At 35.7% G+C, this 13,064-nt stretch overlaps 1 protein-coding gene across 2 annotated transcripts in view; it reads left to right on the top strand.

Annotated features, from left to right (window-relative positions):
- Positions 1 to 13,064, top strand: part of NTM (neurotrimin) — a 1,410,016-nt gene that overhangs the window by 87,658 nt on the left and 1,309,294 nt on the right. For both annotated transcript variants that reach the window (XM_017949126.3, XM_017949125.3), the window contains exon 2: positions 2,717 to 2,877. The gene's annotated coding sequence lies outside the window, so the exon portion shown is untranslated. The remainder of the gene's footprint in view (positions 1 to 2,716; positions 2,878 to 13,064) is intronic.

Below are 13,064 nucleotides of genomic sequence, written 5' to 3'. Positions count from 1 at the left end.
TCTGTATGCCACATTTTTCTTTCTATGCTGAACGATAAGATTAATCCTTTGGGGAAGAGTATGTTAGGATTGAAGAATGGCCAGAAGTGTTACTCTAATGAAATCCCCACCACATGAAAGGACATATCAGGTGTGTTCCTCTAACACTATTTTCTGTATTTTCATTAGATGAAGCTTGTTAAGTGTAGTGTTCAAGTCTTTCAAATTTTTATTTCATGCCAGCTCAGCAAAACATGCAAAATATATATATATGTGTGTGTGTGTGTGTGTGTGTGTGTGTAAACTAAAGTTTGGGATGTGTAGCATATCATAGTACACAAGACAAACATTTGCTTTTTGTTTTATAGATTTATGCCTTTTTATTTATAAAATATATACCTTCTTTTCTAAAATAGTTTTATTGTTTTCTTAATTAAAAACCTAGTAGGACTCTTTCATTTTCAGTTTTCTTAATAATAAAAACATTTTTATGTTATACATTATCTTCTGAGTACAGTTTTTACCTTGCTTCATGTTCTACTTTTTGTTCTATATACAGTCTCTGACTTATAATGGTCTGACTTCAACTTTATAATGGTGTGAAAGAAAAATGCATTCAGTATAAGCCATGCTTCACACTTTAAATTTTGATGTTTCCTGGGCTAGGGATGTGTGGTATGATACCTTCCTGTGATGTTGGCCAGTGTCTGCAGGTCCCCGTCAGCTACAGAATCAGGAGTGTGAGCATCTGAGACTCTGCAGTGTTCTGTGTCGCCAGCTGATTTTGCCCAACTTGTAGGCTAATTTCAGTGTTCTAAGCATATTTAAAGTAGGCCATTGGTTAGCTGTATTAAATGCATTTTTGAAACAGTATTTTCATGTTACCATGTTACAATGGATTTATTTGAATGTAACAGCATTGTAAGTTGAGGCATGTTTGTTTATATAAATCAAACATAAGAAGGCTCTGAAAGGTAGTAAGAAGAATGCTGACTGGCTAGGGCCTTGGGGCCAGAAGAATGACTTGGTGGTGGGTTCCCTGGATTTTCTTTTTGTCTTCTATATTCCAGACTTTTTGGTGGAGAAATTAGCAGCCCAGAAATGCCAGTGGGCACAGAGAAAAAACAAAAAACCAAACCAACCAACCAAACAAAACCCAAACAAATGAAAAACGAGAAAAGCCGGCTCTTCTAGCTAAAAGTCCAAGAAAGGGAAGCCGAGAAGGACAGAAAGGACTAGAAGTATGAACAATAACTTCTCTCTTTCTGCCAAACACCACAGAAAAAACTGTCCATCATTTCCATTCAACCAGCAAAGGTTGAGTAGGGAGACTAGATGCCCGCCCTTGCAAGGCTGTCATGAGATGGCTCAATACCCACACTGGAATGGTGTTAGAGAAGACCAAGTAGGGTGTTGGGACTTCTATCCCCACCACATAGTAGTGGGGTATCCCCACTGTGGTGTCAATGGTGACCATATATGGGGCCGGGACTTCCACACCTACCTGGCAGTGACATGGGATCCCTCCCCTCCTCACTGGGATGGCATCATAGGAGGCCTAGCTAAGAGTCAGGGCCTTTGTCACTGTCCAGTGGCAATAAGGCCGCTCTCACTATGGTATCAGTGGATACCACATGAGGCACTAGAACCATTGCAGCTGCCTAGCAGTAACAGGGAACACCCCACCTCAGGTGACAGTGAAGGCCAGGTGGGGAACCTGTGCTTCTACCTCTAACTGGCAGTAACAAGGTGGTGCATACCACATTCCCTCATCAGAGAAGTGTCAGGAAAAGCCAGGTAAAACAAAAGGTTTAAATGAGATCCATCCTTATAACATAATAGCAATATGTTCAGATTTCAGTAAAAAATCCCTTATCATACCAAGAAGCAGAAAGAGTCCAAAGTGACTATAGAAGATAATCAAGATATGCCAATACCAAGGTAACAGACATGTTGGAATTATCTCACAAAGACTTTAATGTGGTTATGCTAAAAGTTCTTCAATAAGCAATTACAAACCTGCTTGAAACAAAAATATTAAAGCCTCCACAAAGAAACAGAAAGTCAAAGCAAAGAAATAGAGGATATAACAATAGAAATATTTACAAACAGAAATTTTAGAACTGAAAATATAGTAACCAAAACAAACAAACAAACAAACAAAAAAACACTGTATGTGCCCAACAGCAGAATGGAGGGGACAGAAGATAAAATCAGTGAACTCAAAGATAGAACAACCAAATTATCCGATCTGAATAACAGAGGGAAAATAGATTAAAAGCCAAAAAAAAAAAAAAAAAAAAAAACCATAAATATAGCTTCAGGGAGATATGGGAATATAAGAAAAGATCTAAGCCTCATGTCATTGGATTTCTGGAAGGAGAGGAGAAAGGGTAGGACTGAAAAATGACTTGAATAAGTAATGGCAGAAAACCTGGCAAGAGACATAAACCTGCCTTTATGAGAAGCTGATCCAACCCCAAAGAGGATACACCTAAGTAAATCTATATCAGACACATCCGAATGAGAGTTTTGAAAACTAAAGTTACAGGATTTTAAAATCTTGAAAGCGGCCACAGAAAGATGATACTTTAGCTATGGGGGAAAACACTTTAAATAATAGCAGATCTCTCTTCAGAAACTATGTAGTCCATGTGGAGGTGGCACAATATTTTTCAAGCAATGAAAAGAATGAACTGTCCACTGGCATCTTATACTGAGCAAAAATATTTTTCAGGAATGAAGAGGAAATCATCTGATTCTTAGATGAAGGAAAACTATGACAATTTGTTTCCAGCCCATCTATACCCAGAAAGGACAGCTAAAGAAAGTTTTTTAAACAGAAATGCAATGGTAGAAGAAGAAACCATGGAACATCAGGAAGAAGGAAAGAACGTGGTAAGCAAAAATCTGAGAAAAACATGGTAAGCAAATGTAACAGGCTAACAGGCTTTCCTTTTACTCCAGACCTTTATAAATTACATTTTGAGGTTGAAGCAGAAATGTAGTACTGTTTGATGTGGTTCTAAATGTATGCAGAAGAAACATTTAAGACAATTATAGTATTAATGGAAGAAGGTAAAAGGACATAAAAGACGTAAGGTTTTTATAGTTTACAGAAACTGGTAAAGTTACAATTAGACTATGAAATGTTATGTGCATATAATGTAATATTTAGAGCAACCACTAGTACATCTATACAGAGATAACACTAAAATTATTATACATATATTAAAAAGGAATTCTAGCAATGCTTAAGTAACATAGGAAGTTAGGAAAAAAAGACCCCAGAAACTAAAAGCAGAGAGAACAAACACAAAAGAATGGTAGATTTAAGCACTGACATATCAATAATTAATTAAAAGACAATTGTCAAACTGGATTAAAATACTTGAATCGATCTGCTGTTTATAAGAAATTCACAAACTACATGCAAGTTGAAAATAAAAGGTAGGAATAAAAGATCAACATTTTTAGCTTTCACATATGAATGAGAACATGCAGTACTTATCTTTCTGTTCTTGTCTTATTTCATTTAACGTAATGTTCTCCAGGCTCATCCATATTGCTGCAAATGACAGGATTTCATTATTTTTTATGGATGAATAGTATTCAATTATCTATCTCTACCACATTTTCTTTATCTAATTATCTTATTGATGGACACTTAGGTTGATTCCATGTCTTGGCTACTGTGAACGGTGCTGCAATAAACATGCCAGTACAGATATCACTTCAACATACTGATTCCCTTTCCTTTGGATATACAGTTGACCCTTAAATAATGTGGGGGTTAAAGCTGCTAGCCCTTGTGCGATTGAAAACTCACACATTAACTTCTGACTCCCCCCAAACTTAACGACCAATAGTCTATTGTTGAACAGAGCGTTACTGATAACAAACAATTGACTAATACATATTTTCTGTTATATGTATTATATACAGTATTCTTACAATAAAGTAAGCTAGAGAAAAAATTTATTAAAAAAATAAGGAAGATAAATATATTTACTATTCCTTAAGTAGAAATGGATCATCATAAAGGTTTTCATCCTTGCCTCTTCACATTGAGTAGGCTGATTAGGAGGAGGAAGGAGAGGGGTTGGTCCTGCGCTCTCAAAGATGGCTGAGGTTGAAGAGGTGTAAGAGGTTGAAGGGGAGGCAGGTAGGGCAGGCACACTTGGTGTAACCTTATGGAAATACATCATAATTTTTGTCTGACTTTTTTTTCATTTCTCTAAAAGTGTTTCTGTATGGTACTAATCCTGCTTTCATCAGTTGGTTTACTTTCAGTGCCCGTGTCATAGAAGGGAGCACATTGTAAAAGAAGTCAAAAGCAGTCGTGAATAAGTGAAACCCTCCTGCCAGATCATCTAATGTCAATTTGTTTTCTGGCACTGCCTCTTCTATGTCTTCCACATCATCTAGTACCGATTCAAAAGCACTCATCTCCATGAAGTTGTCTTCTGTTAATTCCTCTGCTGTGGTGTTTATTAGATTTTGAATATCTCTGAGATTCATATCTTGAATCCCTTCGTGTCCCACCTTTTTGATGTATTCACAATCTCTTTGATGATTTCCTTGGTCTTTGTTGTAAATCCTACGAAACCACGCACAGCATCTGGACACAGTTACCTCCAGCAGGAATCTATTGTTTTCCACCTGATGGCTTCTGTGGCCTCTTCTGTAACAATGATGGCATCTTTACTGGTGTAATCTTTTCAAACATTCATGATGTTCTCTTCCATAGAGTTGACAATCCTTTCCGTAGACTACCAAGTGCAAATGAGCCTGATAACTCCCTGATCTAGAAGCTGAATTAGAGACATTGTGCTTGGGGGCAAGGAGGCCATTTCAGTGCCTTCAGTGCTGAACTTGCTGGGACCACTTGAGAAAAAGTATTCTTGTTGTCCAGGCCTTCTTGTTGTACAACCAAAAGACTGGCAGCTAGTGTTTATATTTTCCCTTCAAGGTTGGAAGTTAGTAACTTTATGGATAAGGGCATTCTTGATCATAAACCTGACTACATTTGCACAAAATGGTCGAGTTAGTCTATCCTTTCCCTGCTTTAAATCCTAGTGCTCACTTCTCCTCCGTACTAATAAATGTCCTTTGTGGCCTCACCCAGAACCTCCCTCCACTAACTGGCACACTTATGTCTGCATTAAAAACTTGTTCAGGCAGATGTTTTTTCTCTTTGATGATTTTCTTTTTCTTTCTTTCTTTTTTTATTTTGGAGATGGAGTTTTGCTGTTGTTGCCCAGGCTGGAGTGCAGTAGAGCAATCTTGGCTCACTGCAACTACCGCCTCCTGGGTTCCAGCGATTCTCCTGCCTCAGCCTTCCGAGTAGCTGAGATTACAGGCATGCACCACCACGCCTGGCTAATTTTGTATTTTTAGTAGAGATGGGGTTTCTCCATGTTGGTCAGGCTGGTCTCGAACTCCCGACCTCAGGTGATCCACCCACCTTGGCCTTCCAAAGTGCTGGGATTACAGGCATGAGCTACCATGCGTGGCCTTCTCTTTGATGATTTTCTTAACAGCATTTGGGAATTTATTTGCTGTCTCTTGGTCAGCAGAAACTGCTTCTCCTGTTTTCTTGGCATTTTTAAAGCTAAACATCTTGTTAAAATTATCAAACTATCCTTTGCTGGCATTAAATTCTCCAGCTTTAGACCGTTCACCTTCCTATTGCTGCAAGTTGTCATATAATGACTGTTTTTTCTCAAATCATAGTGGAGTCTACAGGTATGCCTTTCTTATAGCAATCCTGAACCCACATAAAAGCTGCATTTTCAATATGAGATGAGAAGGTATTAATATTTCACAAAAAGTGCAAGGTTTTCATGCCTGCTGGAATAGCTGCAGTGACAGGTTCACCATTTTTCTTTCCTTTCTTTCACAATGGTCCTTACACTGTATTCATTTGAAATGGTGGGCAACTACAGCTACACACCTCAATCTACAGTACATATTAAGTAAATCAACTTTTTCTTCTAATGTTATGACTATTCTCTGCTTCTTGGAAGCATCTCTAGCATCACTAGTGGCTCTTTGTATGAGTTTCACAGTGTTATTCAACGTTCATGGTATTGCACTAAACACAATGAAAAATACGTGAGAACTGTGAGAGATCACTTTTTATTGTGCTATGCAATTTACTGGAAAGACAAACTGCCCACACAGAGATAATTAGTGTCACACGGTGTTTTAAGCAGATACTCGCAATACTTGAGCTCACTGCAATAGCAACAGGAGGTGGCTACAAAATTATTACAGTAATACAATGTGTACTATAGTTCATTTTATGCAGTTATGATTTAATACTGCATTTTTATTTTTGTTTATGTTTCTCTTGATTTCCCCTGGCTTCATATATGGTCTTTAAGTGTTTCTGTGTGGGTTTTGATACATTTTAACTATTTATAATGAATTTGTGTATATTTTATGGCAGTAAATGATAAAATAGACTAGTATCTACATGTATTTTATACATTCATGACATATCTTTTTTTTCTTATTTGCTTAATATTTCTAAGCTATGTGGTTTCTCTATAAGGTTTTTCAAATATTTGCAAATCTCCAAAAAATTCTCCAATATATATATTTTTAAAAATCTACATATACATGGACCTGTGTAGGTCAAACCTCTGTTGTTTAAGGGTTAACTGTATACCTAGTAGTGGGATTGCTAGATCGTATGGTAGTTTTATTTTTAGTTTTTTGAGGAATCTCCATACTGGTTTCCATAATGACTATATTAACTTACATTCTCACCAACAGTGTATAAAAGTTTCCTTTTCTCCTTAGCCAGCTCTTGTTATTTTTTGTTCTTTTGAGAGTAGCCATTCTAACTGGGGTGAGATAGTATCTCATTGTGGTTTTGATTTGCATTTCCCTGTTGATTAGTAATGTTCCGCACTTTTTATACACTTGTCGCCATTTGTATGTCTTTTGAGGAATGTCTATTGAGATAATTTGCTTATTAAAATTTTTCTTTGCTTTTGTGTTGTTTGAGTTCTGGATATTAATCTGTTGTCAGATTAATGGTTTACAAGTATTTTCTTTAGGTGTAACTATAGGCTGGAAAGGTGGGGGGAAGAGGGGCTAGGAAGAGGTTGGTTAATGGATATAAAATTACAGCTAGACAGGAAGAATAAGTTCTAGTGTTTTTAGCCCTATAGAATAGTATGATTAACAATAATCTATATTTTTCAGTAGCTATAGGAGAGGATTTTGAATCTTCCCAATACAAAGAAACGATAAACGTTTGAGGTGGTGGGTATGCTAATTACCCTGATTTGACCATTATAGGTTGTATATAGGTATCAAAATATCACACTGTATTCTATAAATATGTGCAATTATTATGTGTCAATTAAAAATAAAATAAAATGGGTAGGAATAGATAAATCATGCAAATATTAATCAAAGGGAGGCAGAAATTGATATATTAATATAAGATAAATTAGACTTTAGAGTACAGTATGTTATAAGAGATAGAGAAGTACCTTATTTAAAAAGATTCATCCCAAGTATATATGCACCAGATAACAGAGCTGCAAAATATATGAAGCAAGAAATGGTACAACCAAAATGAGAATTAGGCAAATCCACAGTTATAGTTGGAAACTTCAACATTGCTCTATCAACAACTCATAAAACAATAAGAAAATTAGCAAAGATATAGAATAACTCAACACCACCATCTACCAACAGGGTATTTTCAACATTCATGGAACACTCCACTCAACAACAGCAGCTATACATTTTCTTAAATACTCATGGAACATATACCAAGATAGACTATCCTCAGCCACAAAACAAACTCAAATGATTTTGAAAAAATTAAAATTATACAGAGAGTGCTCTTTAACCACAATGGAATAAAAGTAGAAGTCAAAAGCAGAAAGATAACAGGAAATTTTCCAAAGACCTGGAAACTAAACCACACACTGCTAAATAATCTATGGGTCAAAGAAATTCTCCAGAGACATAAAAGTAGACATTGAATTGAATGAATATGAAAATACAACGTATCAGAATTTGTAGACACAACTAAAGTGGTGCTGAGGATGACTTATAGTACCAAATTCAGACATTAGAAAAGGATCGGATCAATACTTCCACCAGAAGAAACTAGAAAAAGAAGAAAGTAAACTCAAAGCAAGTAGAAGAAAAGAAATAATAAAAGCGAGAAGAGATAACTAGGAAATTAAAAACAGAAAATACAAGAGAGAAAATCAATGAAACAGATTACGCTTAGATGAGATTGAAAGAAATTGCCAAAAAAATTGCAGAGAAAAAACAGAGAGGACACAATCATCAATATTAGGAATGAAATAAGAGATAGCATTACATATCCTATGAATATCAAAAGGGTAATAAGGGGGTGCCGGGAAAACTGGATCTCCATGTGCAGAGGAATAAAACTAGACCCCTATCTCTCACCATATATAAAAATTAAATCAAGATGGATTAAAGATCTGACATTATGAAACTACTACAAGAAAACACTGGGGAACCCCTCCAGAACATTAGCCTGGGCAAAGATTTCTTGGGTAATACCTCAAAAACACAGGCAACCAAAGCAAAAATGGACAAATGGGATCACATCAAGTTCATAAAACTTCTGCATTGCAAAGGAAACAATTAACAAAGTAAAGAGACAACTCACACAATGAGAGAAAATATTTGCAAACTATCCATCTGACAAGGGATTAATAACCGGAATATATAAAGAGCTCAAACAACTCAATAGGAAAATATTTAATACTATGACTTAAAATGGGCAAAAGATTTCAATAGACATTTCCCAAAAGAAGACATATAAAAGGCAAACAGGTATATAAAAGTGTGCTCAACATCACTGATCATCAGAAAAATGCAAATCAAAACTACAGTGAGAGATCATCTCATCCCAGTGAAAGTGGCTTTTATACAAAAGACAGGCAATAACTAATGCTGGTGAGGATGTGGAGAGAAGGGAACTCTCATACGCTGTTGGTGGGAATGTACATTAGTACAACCACTATGGAGAACAGTTTGGAGATTCCTCAAAAAATTAAAAATGGAACTATCGTATGATCCAGAAATTCCACTGCTAGGTATATACCCCAAAGAATGGAAATCAGTATATCAAAGAGATATTTGCACTCCCATGTTTATTGTAGCACTGTGCATGGTAGCCAAGACTTGGAATCAACCTAAATGTCCATTGACAGATGAATGGATAGAGAAAATGTGATACATATATACAATGGAGTACTATTCATCCATAAGAAGGAATGAGATCCTGTAATTTGAAACAACATGGATGAACTGAAGGATATTATATTAAGTGAAATATACCAGGCACAGAAAGACAAACTCCACATGTTCTCACTCATCTGTGAGAACCAAAAATTAAACAATTGAACTCATGGAGATAGAGAGTAGAATGATGGCAACCAGGGACTGGGGAAGGTAGTAGGGAGGTGGAGGATGTGGGGATATTATGGGTGAAAAAATATAGTTAGGTATAATGAGTAAGATCTAGTATTTGATAGCACAACAGGGTGACTACAGCCAGCAATAATCTGTACATTTCAGAATGACTAAGAGAGTGCAATTGGAATGTTCATAACATGAAGAAATGATGAATATTGGAGGTGGTGGATACTCTGTTGATCCTGATGTATTACACATTGTATGCCTGTATCAAAATACCTCATGTACCCCACAAATATATATACCTATTACGTACCTATACAAATTAAAAATAAAGAAAAATTTAAAAAAGACAATAAAGGAATGAGGCAAACAACTCTACACACAAAAATTTGACAATGTTAACTATTACAACACACCCAATATAAAATGGATAATTTGAGTAGCCTTATAATTTTTAAGATAATTGAGTTTATAATTTAAAAACTTCCAATAAAGGAAACCTCCAGGCTTAGACTGTTTAGATAATTCTACCAAACATTTTTTAAAAAATGGATACTTTTGCTAACTAACACCTCTGTAGATCTTTGAAAGAGATCTACACAGTCTCTTTCAGAAAATAAAAGAGTACAGGTCACTTACCAATTTATTTTATGACTCTAGTATTACACTGATATAAAACAAGATAAACACAGTATCAAAAACCTACAGATTAATGTGTCTCATGAACATAGGTGCAAAAATCCTTAGTAAAACATTCACAAATAGAATTCAGCAATATATGGAAAGAATTAGATACTACGTGTTGTGATCTGAACGCTTGTGTCCCCCCAAAATTCATATGTTGAAACCTAATCACTGATGTGGTATATTAGGAGGTGGGGTCTTTGACGGGTTATTAGCTCATTCAGGATCTACCCTCATGAATGGGACTAGTGCCCTTATAAAGGAGACCCCAGAGAGCTGCCTGGCTTTTCACCATACGACAGACACAGTGAGAAGGCACCATTTATGCACAAGGACATAGGCCCTCACCAGACTTCAAATTTGCTGGTAACTTGAACTTGGATTTCCTAGCCTCCTAAACTGTGAGGAATAAATTTCTGTCATTTATGCGCTAGCAGTTTCGGGTGTTTTGTTATAGCAGCCCAAATAATCTAAGACACCATGACTAAGTAGAATTTATTCCATGGATACAAGCTTTTTCGATATTTGAAGTTAATCCACATAATCTACCATATTTGAAGACTTAAGAAGAAAAAACACATGATCATATTACTTAATGCAGAAAAAGTATTTGACAAAATTTAAGATCTGTTCATGATAGAAATTATCAGAAAAGTAGGAGTAGAGGCGAACTTCAACTTGATAATGAGCATCTACAAAAACCAACACACAGACAAACAAAAAGCGAGAGCTAACATTACACTTAATGGTGAAAGACTGAGTGCTTTCTCCCTAATATCAGGAATAAGACAAAGATGTCTGTGCTCCCTATCTCATTTAACATAGTGCTGGCCATTCTAGCCAGTGAAATAAGGCAAGAAAAGGAAATAAAATACATACAGTTCAGAAAAGAAGAAATAAAATGATTCCTATTTGCAGACAATGTAATTGCCTAGGTCGAAAATACCAAGTGTAGTCTTAAAGAAAACACTAAAAGCCATAAAAATTTATTGTTATTTGGATATACTAACAATAAACACTGGAATTAATAATACAACGCTCTTCACAGTTTCTCAAAAAAATTGAAATACTTAGGTGTAAATTTCACAAAACATGTGTGGGACTGTGATGTGAAAACCACAGAACACTAATGAAAAAAATTAAAGAATATCTAAACTAATGGAAGCCTGTACTGTGTTTAAGAATTAGAAGACTCAACATAGTAAAAATTTTAATTCTCTTCAAATTGATACACAAGCTTAATGCAATTCTTATCAAAATTCCAGCCAGCTTTTTTTTTAGATACGACAATAGGATTCTAAAATTTATATGGAAAGGTAAAGGAACCATAACAGCTAAAACAATTCTGTAAAAAATAAAATGTGTAAAGGTAAAGCCATGGACAAATATAAAAACCAGTATTATAATAATTTTATTTGTTACTCCACTTTTTATTTATTTTCTATAGGATTTAAAAGAAAAATGAATGAAATAATTATATATTTATGCTTTTGGGTACACAATGTTTAAAAACGTAATTTGGGAGGCTGAGGTGGGTGAATCATTTTAGATCAGGGGTTCAAGACCAGCCTGGCCAACATGGTGAAATCCTCTCTCTCCTAAAAATACAAAAATTAGCCAGGCATGGTGGTGCACTCCTGTAATCCCAGCTACTTGGGAGGCTGAGGCAGAAGCTTTGCTTGAATTGGGGAGGTGGAGGCTGCAGTTAGCTGAGAGCGCGCCGCTGCACTCCAGCCTGGGTGACAGAGCAAGACTCTGTCTCAAAAAAAAAAAAAAAGATGTAATTTGTGACATCAATATCATAAAGAAGGGAGCAGAGCTTTACCGAAGTAGAGTTTCCATATGTAATTGTAGTTAAGTTGATATTAATTAAAAATAGATAATTGTAACAGTAAGATGTTATATGTAACCCCTGGTTACATATAACAAATAAAATATATAAAATATACACAAAGTATACACTGTATCTAAAAATTAACTCAAAGTCGGTCAAAGATTTAAATGTAAGAGCAAAACTATAGAACTCCTTGAAGAAAGCAGGCTAAAGCCTTCATGACATAAGATGTGGTGAGGATTTCTTGGATCTGACACCAACAGCATGGGTAACAAAGGAGAAAAATAGATAATTTTGACTCAATCCAAATTAAAAACCTTTGCGCATCAAAGGACATTAAGAGAGTGAAAAAGCAACACACAGAGTGGGAGAAAATATTTGCAAATAATACATCTGTTAAGGGACTAATAGCCAGAACATATAATGAATTCGTGTAACTCAACCACAACAACAAAACAAATCAACCCAATTCAGAAATGGGCCAGTATATTGAATAGACGTTTTCCCAAAGAAGATCTACAAATTTTCAACGAGCACATGAAAAGATGCTCAACATCACTAGTCATTAGGGAAATGAAAATCAAAATTCTATTTAGATACCACTTCACACCCATTAGGATGGTTATTATATGTATTTAAAACAGACAACCCCCAGAATGACAAGTGCTGGTGAGGATGTGGAGAAATTAGAACACTTGTGCATTGCTGGTGGGGATGTAAAATGGTGCAGCTGCTGTGGAAAACTGTATGGTGGTTCCTCAAACATTTAAACATAAAATTACCATGGGATCCAGCAATTCCACTTCTAGGTATACACTCAAAAAAATTGACAGTAGGTACTCTAACAGATACTCGTACACCAATGTTCATAGCAGCATTATTCATAATAGCCAAAAGATGGAAACTATCCAATTGTTCATCAATGTATAAATAGATAAACAAAATGTGGTATAAGCATACAATAGATTATATTCATTTATTAATTTTTTTTTTTTGAGACAGAATCTCACTCTATTTCCTAGGCTGGAGTGCAGTGGCGCAATTTCGGCTCACCTGCAACCTCTGCCTCCTGGGTCCAAGCGATCCTCCTGCCTCAGCCTCCCGAGTAGCTGGGACTACAGGCATGTGCCACTAA

The sequence above is a fragment of the Papio anubis genome, chromosome 12 (assembly GCF_008728515.1).
Source record: "Papio anubis isolate 15944 chromosome 12, Panubis1.0, whole genome shotgun sequence".
In the NCBI taxonomy this organism is placed as follows: Eukaryota; Metazoa; Chordata; class Mammalia; order Primates; family Cercopithecidae; genus Papio; species Papio anubis.
This window is presented reverse-complemented; position numbering and strand designations above follow the sequence as displayed.